Here is a 13,719-nt window from a genome sequence, read left to right as displayed (position 1 = left end):
AAAGTGGTGCTAGTGCTTCCAAGCATAAAGGGTAATTTCCATGGTCGGCAATTTCCATGGTCCGGCACCAGTCAGGTCCTGAGGTTGCCGGACTAAGAGGTGCAACACACACACACACACACACACACACACACACACACACACACACACACACACACACACACACACACACACACACACACACACACACACACACACACACACACACACACACACACACACACACACACACACACACACACACACACACACACACACACACACACACACACACACACACACACACACACACACACACACACACACACACACACACACACACACACACACACACACACACACACACACACATACATACATACATACATACATACATACATACATACATACATACATACATACATACATACATACATACATACATACATACATACATACATACATACATACATACATACATACATACATACATACATACATACATACATACATACATACATACATACATACATACATACATACATACATACATACATACATACATATATATATATATATATATATATATATATATATATATATATATATATATATATATATATATATATATATATATATATATATATATATATATATATATATATACACACACAATTACAAAGAAATAGGTATGGTAAGTATTCGATCAGCGTCAATGTTGCATTATTTTTGTTGCCTACGTCCATGTGTAAGGTACCATTGAACTCCATTAATTTATAAGTCATGCAACAAAAAAACACTCATATGAAACAGGCCTAACTTGGAGGCTATTGTGAACTTTACAGATGAGTGCCTGTGGCACTTGGAGGCCCTTTTGATCTCGACTGGTGCCTGTGGCACTCGTACGCCCTTTCGAAATTGACAGTTCCGTGTCTATGATGCTTGTACGTAGGTCCTTCTAAACTTCACAGATCCACACCTGTGGAGCCCTTTGGATATCTTGATAGTGATTGCTGGCCCTTTTAGAGTTAAGAAGTTCATGTGTGTGGCACTTTTGAAGTCCTTCTAGTGTTAATAAGTCTGCATATATGGTCTTAGTCCCTTCAGTGTTAAGAGATTTGTGCCTGTGACACAAAGGCATTTTCGGATTCAACATTTCAATGTTTGTGTTGCTTAGAAGTCCTTCTTCTGCCCTTTGACATGTACTGTACATGCATGTGGGGCTTGGAGGCCCTTTCGAAGTCAACAGATGGCACTAGGAAAACTTCTGGAATACTATACATGTGTATACACATGTAAGGAAATTATACATGTACACAACCACACACTAACACATGAATGCATAAATTTTAACTAGATTTTAAAATTAATTATGGTATACTCCATTCTTTTTAGTTCTTTACCAGAAACATTAAATTTTGACCTGTTATTTATTTAACTACTTATGTACGGGGTCTCCTCTCTGCAGAATAAAATCGTCTGGCATTCCCAAATAACATAACAAAATTGGTGCCCCAATAGCAAATGGTTAAAAGATTCAAAACCTTTGTGTCAGTCTCAACAAACAAGATATGTTTCGTGTAAAACTTTATTTCACACTTTGTACATAAGAACAATATATTTTGATAACAATATTCATGTATAATAATGAAGTGTGGCACTGGGTTGCTAGTCTAGGACAGCACAACTCCTCCCCGCAGTGCAGCCATAGGGAAGACCTTGGCTACCTTAACAAAGAGATAAGCATATCCCCATGAACTATTGCTGGACTCTAATCCATATCCAAGGAATGTTAATTCTAAATGTTCTGTCATATCAGTGATAGCATAATTTAATTTTAGCTTAATTTTCAAGGTGATGACAATAGTGGAATTAAACCAATTTCAAGTAAAATTCTACATAAACAACTTTTAACAGTAAAGTACTTACAAAAATCACTACTGGTACTGTATATAAAGTCACCCAATTGCTTTTGTTCCATACAAAGAACTAAATTAGGTCTGAGGGATGATCAAAGGTAAAGATAGCAATTTTTGTCATTAATGATACAGTAGTTACAAACATTTTTGTTACTAAACTACTTGCTGCCCCTGTTATGCTTAAGCTAGGCTTATTTTGATCTTTATGAATTTGATTTGATTTTGATTTAAAAAAATGGGTTACTTTGAAAATGAGTGCTATTCCTACAATATTATAGTACCTTAAAACTGTAAATAAATTAAATACCTGCAGATACAAGTCTTGTACAGTACTGTATTCCAAAATTCTCTGTATGCACATGGGACCACAATGCTCTCTCTATAGTCAGGTACAGAATAAAATTCATCTGACAAAGTCTGTTTTGGTTTCTTAGCTAGTCCAGCAATCACAGAAGTGTATGGCACCTCTGTGGGAAACATTTGTGCATGGCCAATGCTGAGGATAAGGAGACAGGTCACAGGTGCTTGCCAGCTCTGTTGTTGTGCATTAGACTAATTCACACGTATAAAATATCTAAATGTAAGGAATAAATCTCTAACAATTGAAAACATTAGAAAATTCTAAATTTTGTGAATCTGTCCATGACCTCCTAAATATTTTATCAGAAGGGGCTGTATTTGCTAAAGCTTACTGTATAATCTAAGAACACTGAGAAATATTTAGGTAAATATTGTTAAATATTAATGTGATCTATTGATATGCTTCTACTTCAAAAACGTCTAGGAGTGAGCAAAAAGTTTACACATGGCTTGTCTTCTCGCTTGCTCAGCTTTGCTCCAAACTTCTGAGAATACGGGGGTGTCCATTGATTTAGCATGTCAAATTTTGATTGTACAGTATCTGAGTATTTGATATCAAGCCTAAATTAAAGTACAGCCAGTAACTGATGTTCATTTATACATTTCAACTAGAATTAAAGAAAACTCCCCCAGACTTGCAGTTTCCTTGTCAAAAATTTTCTTTACAAATTATGGTTAATAAATTACTTACATCTTTTTTTATGATGGCAAGTCTGGGGTTTCTCAGCAAGGGCAGTTTTAGGTAAGAGGGATAGCTGCTGTTGTCAGAGGTTCAAATAATGTGGCCGGCATGGGGCAGGAGTGGGAGGTGCTACTTGGCAGGAAAGTATTGTATATTGTGTGGCATAAAGGGAGCCAGGTAGGTACTACTGATAGAATTCTTTGATGGGAGTAAGGAAGGGGACATGCCATTTGGAGTGCAACAGGAGTGTCAAGAAGAAGAACAATATACATGCATTTTTAGTTTAATTTGAAAAACTTTATATTCCACTAATAATTTAGTTTGCCCACAGTTTCACTCCCTGTCACTATCAAAGACGACAGAATTTTACTACTGTAGAGTATTAATATTTCCCACATTTCTAACTAAATCTTGCCTCCCTCATCCTGCTTATCCTTCACTGTATTAATATGGATAATCACATTTACTAGAGACACTATTATTTTTTGTAATTATTTTTTTATATTCTATTTTAGCAGAAACTATTATTTTATTTGTAAACATGAATCCCTTTGACAAATTTTGAAAGGATGCATGTTGAGTCACTAACAGTAGAAAAAAATTATTTTGTTACCAAAATGTTTTGCCAGAAGATTTTATATAATTTATTGATATTTTAGGCAAAAGGTACATTACAGTATATGTCAAGACATGGAAGGGAAAGGATGAAACAACTCAATCTTAATGTATGACATTTGTAGGATTTAGGAAGTGCTATTTTCAGAAATTTATAAATAAGGTAAAACATGGAAAGTAATGTGGTGGCATGTCATATAAGGCTGAACTTGGACAGCACAAGAAACAAAGATATTTTTCTTGGGTTTGTTCAGTACCAGGAGGTGCTTTTTGTAGAGGATGAACAGGAGTGGGTGCTGCCATTAGGGATTTCATTGTGTGCAGTATGGGGGAGGAGGTGCTGCCACCTAGCATCAAGCAGTTCTGGTCCATGCCACAACAACGCATGTCCAACACACCCGCACACAGACACGGGCATGGGCGAACAGTCCTGCGCTCACAACAGTAACTCTTGTCTAAACTATGGACTTGCAGATTGACCGGGTGTGTGTCTGTGAGCACGGGCATGTAGGAGCTAATGACCTGTTAGTAACAATATAGACAAGGAGAAACGTACGCAAGAAAAAATCTGTTCAATCTTGACCACATTCAAAACTCTGTACAACTTTTCTTTAACTACAACAATAGTTCATTTATATCCCATAATATTCCAAGAAAATTCTTTGTAACAAATTTTTTTTAGAAGCTATATTTTGCATTTTAAGCTGTAACTGGTTAATCATATTGATTATGATAAAACTATTGTGGGTACCATTGGCTGAAGTGAACTATACATTTTGGATGTGATTAAGATGGTGAGAAGTTGGCTGGCATCCCCAGGATGTCTTTACAAATGACACACTAATCGTCAGCCAATGTAAAGTCTTGCAAGGTAGATCAGTCAGTATATGAGATACCCTATGAGACAACTATCACCTTGTCCTAAATGATGCTGTGTGGAGATGCATGTCAGGTGCTCTTTTCTCACTTATTATAAAGTGAGTTATAACAGTGAAATATAACAACAGGAATGGTATACTAAAAAATTTCAGAGCATAAAAGGATGTTCTTTCTTGTTTTCAGGTGCAAGGTTGCAGGGCATGACATGTAGTGGACTTGTAGGTGGCATATGGGGACACAGACCAATGATGGAGGGCTGGGTTGAATTGGTAGTTAGTTCAGGAGCCTGCCTGACTAGTCTACTTGTTAAAAAAAATTGAAGATGCAGAGTAGTCGCTCACAAGCACACAGACTCATAGTTGCTGCCAGATGACACCACACTCAACACTGACCTTGCATCCATTGCTGGAATTTATACCTTTATATTTTTCAAATGAAAAATATAAAAAATAAAATTATCATACTGAATTAGAATTTGCATAGTATATAAGGTGAGTGGGAGTGCTTGAGCACAGCAATGAGTGTATGCGCTATTGTCTATGTTAATGCAGTCAGTCAGGTTCTTGTCAATACCTGTGGCATCAGCAACAATAATTTTGATTTTATATGTACCAACCATGTCCATTATGCACATCTTTCAAATTTGTAAAATTTAAAAAAGTCACTTGTCCCAGAACATAAGATATGAAATTATTTTTGTTAAGAAGGGGAGCTACATTCAATAAAAATGTATAAGTATATACACACAAATTTTACCCTATTGTAGTCTACACATTTTGAAAGAAATGCAGCTTGGATGCCTTTGGCAGTAAATATTTTAGGTTATGATGTACATATATATACAGCACTGAAAAATAACTTTAACCAAAAAATGGTACAAGATGATAATTTTGAGTACTGTACATATTTCTCTTTATGTGAGGTGGTGATGCAAGCGACCAAGATAGTAATGTGATTATAAAGAGTCTTGGTACAGAGTAACTACGCAGCTGGTAAATACAATAACAGACAGGTGCATAACCAATAGCAGGTAAAAAATAACAATGTTTACAAACATCATATCCTTCTCACAGTTCTTACGTTGCCATGTATTCATTCTTCATCAACTTAGCGACAAAAATCATACACATCATTTTAGGTCTGCTCAAAGAAAAGCTGTATAATCACAAAACTAGAGCCTATTTATCAAATATACTGTATAATGCTCTATTGTAATATCAGCTATGATATATTTCAACACTGGCTATGAAACTAGACTCTGGAGTAATACAGACTGGGTTTGTACACACACAGTTATTGACATTATTGTCGGGGCGCTAAGCCTCCAGTAACAACGCTACAGCATTGCGTTGGGGCGGGGCTAGAGCACAGTCACATTGCACCTTCCTTGCATTTTCTGTTTAAATCTGACACTACCCCTACACAATGCTAAGCCCAGTCTCACTCATCAACTTACACTCTTTTTACCTATGCAAAAATACATTTTTATTTGCTGAAAACCCGAGCGGGAGCAGCATTGTAATCTTATTGGCTGGACTATATGTCAAGCTACACTTAATCCCTTACAAATAGCTTGCAGTTGGCAATGACCAGTACTCCTGCTCAAGCAGGCCTTTCATCCAATATAAATGTAGCTTGGCATACGCAAATTAGGCTGGGTTGATTGAGTCGTCTTGGCCTTACTTATGCTAAGGCTTCACAAGCCACAACCCTAGTGTACACAGGTTCCCACGACAGTGGTGGGCGGGCCAGGCGCCCACTCATGCCCACACTGTACGCCCTCAGCATTACATGGGTAACACTGGCGGTCAGGGTGGGCAGGTTATTGGGTCCGCCCACTCAGTCGAGAGACAGGAAGAATGACAGCAAGAAGGAAGACCTGGTAGGAAAAGGAGGAGGATCATGACAGTGGGAGGAACAGCAAGGAAACAATGAAATGTTTGGGAATATAAGTCATGACTTATTGGAAGAAGAGAGATGCAAGAAGAAAAAACTGTGTAGGAATACAGCATTTTAAATATTGTGAGCGAAGCAAAAGTAAGATGAATCTTAAGCAGGGTTGAAAATATAATTTATTGAATTCAAAATGTTTATCACAACACTATAAATTCGGATTTCCTTTGAGGAAAATAAAATAGGGCTGAAAACTCACTCTTCCAACCTGAACAGTAGTGGAGGGAGAATGGTAATCAAAATAAAAAGTAATGGAAGGACAATGAGAAAAAGAAAATACTTTGAGCTGAATACAGGTAGAAATATTAAATGCTTAGAAAAAGTTGGAGAAGCAAGAGGAAATGCAATACTGTGCCTGTATATGTTATGAGCTCGAGAAAAGGAAAGAAAATAGAACTAAAACATGCCAGAAAATAAAAATACTGTAGTATTAAAATGCAGATGTGGAAATCTAATGGATACTGATAAAATGGGAGGGTATATGAGTGGTTGGAAAGATAAGATGTTAGTATTGAGCAGACGGAAGAGGGTAGGGGGCGCCCCCCTCTACAGGCCACATCTACATCATAGTCGGAGGTTGACCAGGTTCACCAGGATCCATGGGATCTAAACTTTGCACGAGTAAACAGCATGAGTCACCCGTGGTCATCTTAGCAAGTTACTGTACAAAGAAAAAGCAGAGGGGGCTGCCAAAAGGATCTGAAGGTTAGTTGGGGTTTGGGGTCTACCATGTGGGTCTGAGAGGAAAAAAGTGGATTGGAATGAAATAGATTTGGGTTGAGGAGTAAATGGAATAAGGGTGCACAAGCCAAAGGACCTCGAGTTGGGAAGTCTCACAACAGTGTCACTTGCGGGCGCTGCTCACACAGCTACTGCCGACCCTCTACTGTGATCACCTAATGTCTACCACACATCACAATGGCTGTGTGGATAAGCATAGGCATGTGGGATTGTCCATCACATCGGCAACAGCGACCCGTAGTGAGGCTGTAGAAGAATGGTTTTGTGCGCATTGCTAGTACACTTGCGTAAAACTTGAAGAGATTCAATATTATTCGAAAGTAATATTTCACTTCACAAGATCCACCATGAGGCCGCCTGCGACGCCCATGTGAGAAGTAAAGCTTGAATCCGGGCGTGTGAGTGGCGTGGGCAGCCTCATGTGCTTGTGGATGGCGTATTTATCTCTGTGTGTGTGTGTGTGTGTGTGTGTGTGTGATAAAAAATTGGGATAATTATCCAATTACGTAAACCTTAAAACACAACTGATGTTCCTTGCCTAATAGTGATAATTTTTTTCCTTTATTGGCATAACTTCTTGAAAATAAGTAAACATAACCAAACTATAACTAAATTGGGTTAGGTAAATTCAGACTTGGTTTGGTTAATAATGATGCTAGTCACTTACATTTTGTCTTCCGATTACCTAAGTAATCATCCCAGCATACAGATCAGTGTGAATTATTGCATGAAAAAACAAAATATTTAAACAACTGATCTGTTGCCAAACAGGATTAATGTCATTCTAATGCTATAACTTAATGGAAATTAGTTCATATATGGTAAAAATTCCTGTGTTATTTAAGACATTTTACATTATCATAACAGAGTACTGTATAGACACACTACATCTTAAGTCGGTTAGGTTAGTTTTGATGCTATACATTCATAGCTAGTATTTATGATTATCTATATGATCATTAATGTATAAAGATCAATTTCAATTTTTGGAAAAAGAGGTACTGTACTGCAGTGGTGGCTCATCCATAGCTGCAGTCCCGCCATCATTCATTGTCATGTCAGGCATATGATTCATCTACACATGAAGCTGAATTATACGCTGACAACCAATAAATCATAAAGAATTAGTTTGAATTTTGTTTTCATTACAGACATACTACATTCTCATTGAAAAACAGACCAAATTTCAAGAGACATTCATAGCAATTGCACATTTCATTTCCATCTGGCACTGGCATGGTATGGCTAGCATGGAGCTGCAGTATGTGCAGCTCCAGTGACTACCATGTTTGGTGTGGAGTAGGGTCGTGCACTTTAGGTACTGTGACCTACATTACATCGCCGAATCCAGGTGTATCAGTTTGCTCAACTTTATTGTACCTGAGATCAAAGAAAACGAAGTGAAATACTTGCAAAACATTAATTTCTCTCAGTTGACTTTAAACGAAATGATTGAAATCAAAGCCAAAGGAAGACCAACACCAAATTTATCTATTCAACAGAGTAAGCCAAATTTATGTCATTTTATGCTGTTATGTGAAACTTGCAATACCCCTAATATATTTTACCATGAACCACCACTGCTGTACATGTACTGAATATAGAAATTACCACTATTTTGTAATTTTTTCAAGTTAGCACACACACACACACACTTGTGCTCAAATTCAACCATTCAAACTTCTAAATACAAACGTGATTTTTGCCAAATATGAAAAACTTTGTTTATATGTTATAACAATAAAAATTAATTAATTTATGGTGAAATTAGCTGTGATCTATTAAAGATGCATTTCAGTAAGTGACTATCATTTCATAATCAAACAATATACAGTACTGTATATATATCAAGGCCTGTACTGTACCGTATCACATTTTATAGATAATTCTGTAATTGCAAAACAGTGAAAATTTTTTAATTTAACCTTTTTTAGATTCAAACTTATTTATATAAAGAGAAAATCAAGTACAGTTGGCATCAGAGGAAGTGAGAAACTTTGTGGCAATGGGGACATCTGGCATCTCCTCGAGGTAGTAGACAGTATCTTTTTTATGATCACTCCAATTTATTGGAACAATCTACCAGAGAGTGTTGTGACAGTACCGAGTGCGAGCTCTTTCAAGACAAGACTTGACCAACACTGGAGCGGGTTCAGGTACATTCAGGAGCCGGTGCATGCCCAGTATTTGCCAACAGTGCATGACAGAGACGTGACCGATTGCCCGGGCGGCTAGCGAGCTGATCTTTTGGTGAAGAGGATAAATGAAAAGGAAAAGTAATCAGAGACTTGACCGATCGCCCAAGCGGCTAACGAGCTGATCAGTGGCGAAGAGGATAAAAGTAAAAGTAAAGCCACAAATTTTTTCGCTTCCTAAGATCGTGATGCATATGGTGGGGGGGGTGAAAGAGAGGGTTTTGAGAATTGCAATTAAATGCCAGGTAGCTACGTTTCCTCCTAATATTACTTATTAAGTAATTATTAGATGTTTAATTGCCTGTATGTTGGCCTGGCGAATTGGATAGGAATTAGCATACCTAGGTAACATTGCTGACGTCGCATTCCAGCTTGAACAAAAATACAACTTACAACCTCGAGGAGATGCCATGTGTCTCCAGTAGCCACAATTTTTTTCACTCCCTATGATGCCAACTGTTGAACTGTACATACTGGTGATTATAATACAGTATAATCTTGAAATAATTAGCATCATTACTGAAATAATGTAACCATACCTAACTTAATTTAGCTGGAGTTAGGTTATGTTCTAAGATTTAGTGAGGATAAATGAAAAGGAAAATTTTTTACCCTGTATAAACTAAATGCTGAATATCAATATTTTCAACATACAGTACAGTACTGTACAGTATTCCTGTATTTAAAAAAAAAATATTGATTCTCACAGAAGCATTCAAGTAAAAAAAAGTTATAAAAGCTTGAGGCAAATACCACTGGTGGTAACAAAAACAAATTAACCTAACCTAATGCATTTAACATAGGGTGCTGCTAAGACAGGGAATAATGTCTTCTACTAAAGGGTCAATTTTATCATATCAAGTACTATGCCCTAACTTTCAAGGAATTATATGAATATAATAAAAAATTATCCTTGTGTTTCAAAGTCTAATAAGACAATCTTCCCTAAAATGCATGATACTGTACACACAAGAGTGTTTGAAATAAGTTTAAGGCTATCTGCACCACAGTACGTACAGTAGAGTCTCGATTTACGCGGATTTGGTTTATGCGTTTGGTCATTTACATGGTACCTTGCCAGACCGACAATTTTTATTTACACGGTTCATTCCATCATTTACGTGGGAAGCTGCGCGGGCAGGGTGCGCACAAGGTCGCCCAGTCAACAAAACATTCCCGAGTTCTTCACCCGCCACCCATCACAGCCAGCCCAAGTCAGTGATAGTGAGGATATGGACTTTGAGGGGTTTGACAAAGAGGCCCTGCAAGCCTCTGTGGTGGACAGTGATAAAATTGATACAAGTGATACAGGTGAGGGCCAATAATCTGCCCTCTGCTTCGGAACCAACCCCCCATCCCCGTGTGGCCAGCCATCTTTTCTACTAACGTAAGTGTTAAAAAACCTAATATTATTGATATTTCTCTTAAATATTAATTGTGTGTGCATAACATCATAAAATTAATATGCTATTTTTAGTAAAACATACTACCGTGTCGGAAAAAGTGTAGTTTGGAGGTCGGCCCAGTCTCTATTTCAATTAATCCCATATGTTCAGTTATTTCGTTTACGCGTTTCTCGTTTTACGCGGACCAACACGGGTTCAATTGACTGCATAAATGAAGACTATACTGTAATAATTTTAATAATGTACACTGCATTTCCATTCTTGAAAATTTGAACTGATGTGTATACCTGAACAATCATATACTGTACATAATTTATTACAAACTATAACTGTACATGTGCATTACTAAATAAACTTACCTAAATTAAGTAATGTTTGATTATGGCAAGATACGGAAGGATATTGTAAATGAAACGGTGAATTTCACAATTTCATAATGCAGCTTTCCTTGGAATTATATTAATTATATAGAGAAGCAATCCCTGTTTCATAATGAACTGCATATAATGTTTTTAAGGCTCAATAACACAATTACTGAACTCACAAAACAGAAACAAAAATTAACGAACGAGAGAGATGTCTGGTTACTTTTATCCTCTTGGCCACTTCCATTCAAACTGGTCTATCTACAGAGACAATTAGTGTATATAACTAACCGTCATTAAAGTTTTAAAGAAAAGAACTATCACCAAGTTTGGTAACCTAACCTTACTTAACCAAACATAAAGTGACATATTATAACATGGTGACTTAAACGATACAGCAGATACCAATATTCATCAAGTTATTGAAATATAAACAGGCACCCATACTTATCAAAACCATCAGTTGCATTTTAAGGTTATCACCAATATATATATATATATATATATATATATATATATATATATATATATATATATATATATATATATATATATATATATATATATATATATATATATATATATATATATATATATATATATATATATATATATATATATATATATATATATATATATATATATATATATATTCTGGATTTATGCGGATATCTTGTATGCGGATGGCCATTTACTCGCCACCTGTCAGAGGAGATAATTATTATTTACACGGTAAATTCCATCATATACGCGGCAAGCAGCAGGGCGAGGTGCTGGGCGCTGATGTCAGCGCTGACGTCAGACTCGCGCCTGTGACGTCGCAGACTGTGATTGGGCCACGTATATTCACTCGTACCCAGGAACCAGTGCTATTTTTCTTTCTACACAATGGCTTCTGCGAGGTTCAGTCTGTTGCTGTGGCATTGGAGGATGGAAAAGAAGCTGCACAAAGTGTTAGAGCTGCAGGCTTCTCCGAGACCACCAGCGATGACATCCTGGAGGAAATCAGGCAACCTGAGGTGACTGCGGACGAGATGTTGGAAGATGATGACGTCAGTGAGCAGCCAGGTGTTACAGAACAACAAGAACAGAAACTAACACATGCTGATGTGAAGGATATCATCTAGTTAGCTGAGAAAATGTAGCTCATCCTTGCCAAAGACCCAGTCAATCATCGCTATGTTCAGCTGTATCACGACCACCTCAATGCTAGCTGTCAACAACACATCACCAAGTTCTTCACCCGCCAACCACCACAGCCAGCCCAAGTCAGTGATAGTGAGGATGAGGATGTGGACTTCGAGGGGTTTGACGAAGAGGCCCTGCTAGCCTCTGTGGTGGATGAGGGCACGGGTGAGGGCAATAATCTGTGTGTGTCTCCTGTACTTAATGTGTAGGTGTTAAAAAACCTATTATTGTTGATATTTATATTATATATTGGTGTTTTTTGCATACTGCGTCGTAAAATTGGGTGTTATTTTTGCTACAATGCTGTTGTGTTGGCTATAGCCGAGAAAAGTTACTCTGGCTGTGGTAGTCTCTATTTAATTAATCCATGGGTTCTGTTGTTTTATTTCGTTTTAGCTTTATCTTTGGACTCCATAGTTTTAGTTCTGCGTAAACCAGACTTCTGCATATGTATGTATATATATATATATATATATATATATATATATATATATATATATATATGTATATATATATATATATATATATATATGTATATATATATATATATATATATATATACATACAGGTAGTCCCGACTTCGACTGGCGGACTTCGTCCGTCGGTGCTTAGCCTGCTCTGACCTTGACCGTGGACTTCGAGCCGCTCTTGATTGACCATTTTTTTTTTTTTTTTTTTCATGTGGCGCATTTTCTATGCGAAACGTTTCCAGTTAATATGTCTCATTTGTATAATTGAAAATTATGGGGGCCCCATGTGCATTCAACTGACTACATTTAAAATGAGGTGCTCAGTCACACTGTATCCATTCCTCATTATTTATTGCTATATTTTTGTTATAAAAAAAAAAAAAAATTCATTTTATTTATTTTTTTATTTTATTTTTTTTACCTATATCGGACTTGACCATTGGACTGACTGGATTTGGGTCCTCTTGCGTCGTAAGTCAGGGAAACTGTATAATATATATGTATATATATATATATATATATATATATATATATATATATATATATATATATATATATATATATATATATATATATTTCAATATATGTATGCGGACTACCATGCAATCAACACCTCAACCGCCGTGATTGAACCCTGGCCCACTAGCCCATGACTGTGACCGAGAGCGCTAACGCTGGACCACCAGGATACTAAAAGCAGTTCTAGACTTTGTTATATTTCACAGCCCTGCCATGGCGAGCATGGCAGACCTCTAATGGGGACTACCCATTATCACGTAGGTGGTCAAGTAACGTTTTACCATATCGGCAAACACGAGGATATATATATTTCATTAGCCAATATACATAAACTTCTACTAGAGGTTCATTATGGCTGGTGAACAGGCTTGATATAAACGGTCTAGGACTGCTTTTAGTATCTTGGTTGGTCGTAGCGTTACTTGGTAAGTCATGGGCTTGGTAGGCA

The 13,719-nt window shown here is 36.8% G+C and overlaps 1 protein-coding gene across 1 annotated transcript in view; it reads right to left on the bottom strand.

Moving 5' to 3' along the window:
• Positions 1-10,657: 10,657 nt before the first annotated feature.
• Positions 10,658-13,719, bottom strand: part of LOC121868799 (sodium bicarbonate transporter-like protein 11) — a gene marked incomplete in the record, with an annotated part of 115,051 nt that continues 111,989 nt past the window's right edge. Inside the window, 1 exon segment of the mRNA XM_042369736.1 lies at positions 10,658-10,915.

The sequence above is a fragment of the Homarus americanus genome, unplaced genomic scaffold, assembly GCF_018991925.1.
Source record: "Homarus americanus isolate GMGI-L3 unplaced genomic scaffold, GMGI_Hamer_2.0 scaffold30535, whole genome shotgun sequence".
Lineage (NCBI taxonomy): Eukaryota > Metazoa > Arthropoda > Malacostraca > Decapoda > Nephropidae > Homarus > Homarus americanus.
Note: the sequence above shows the minus strand (reverse complement) of the source record. Positions and strands in the feature narration are given on the sequence as shown.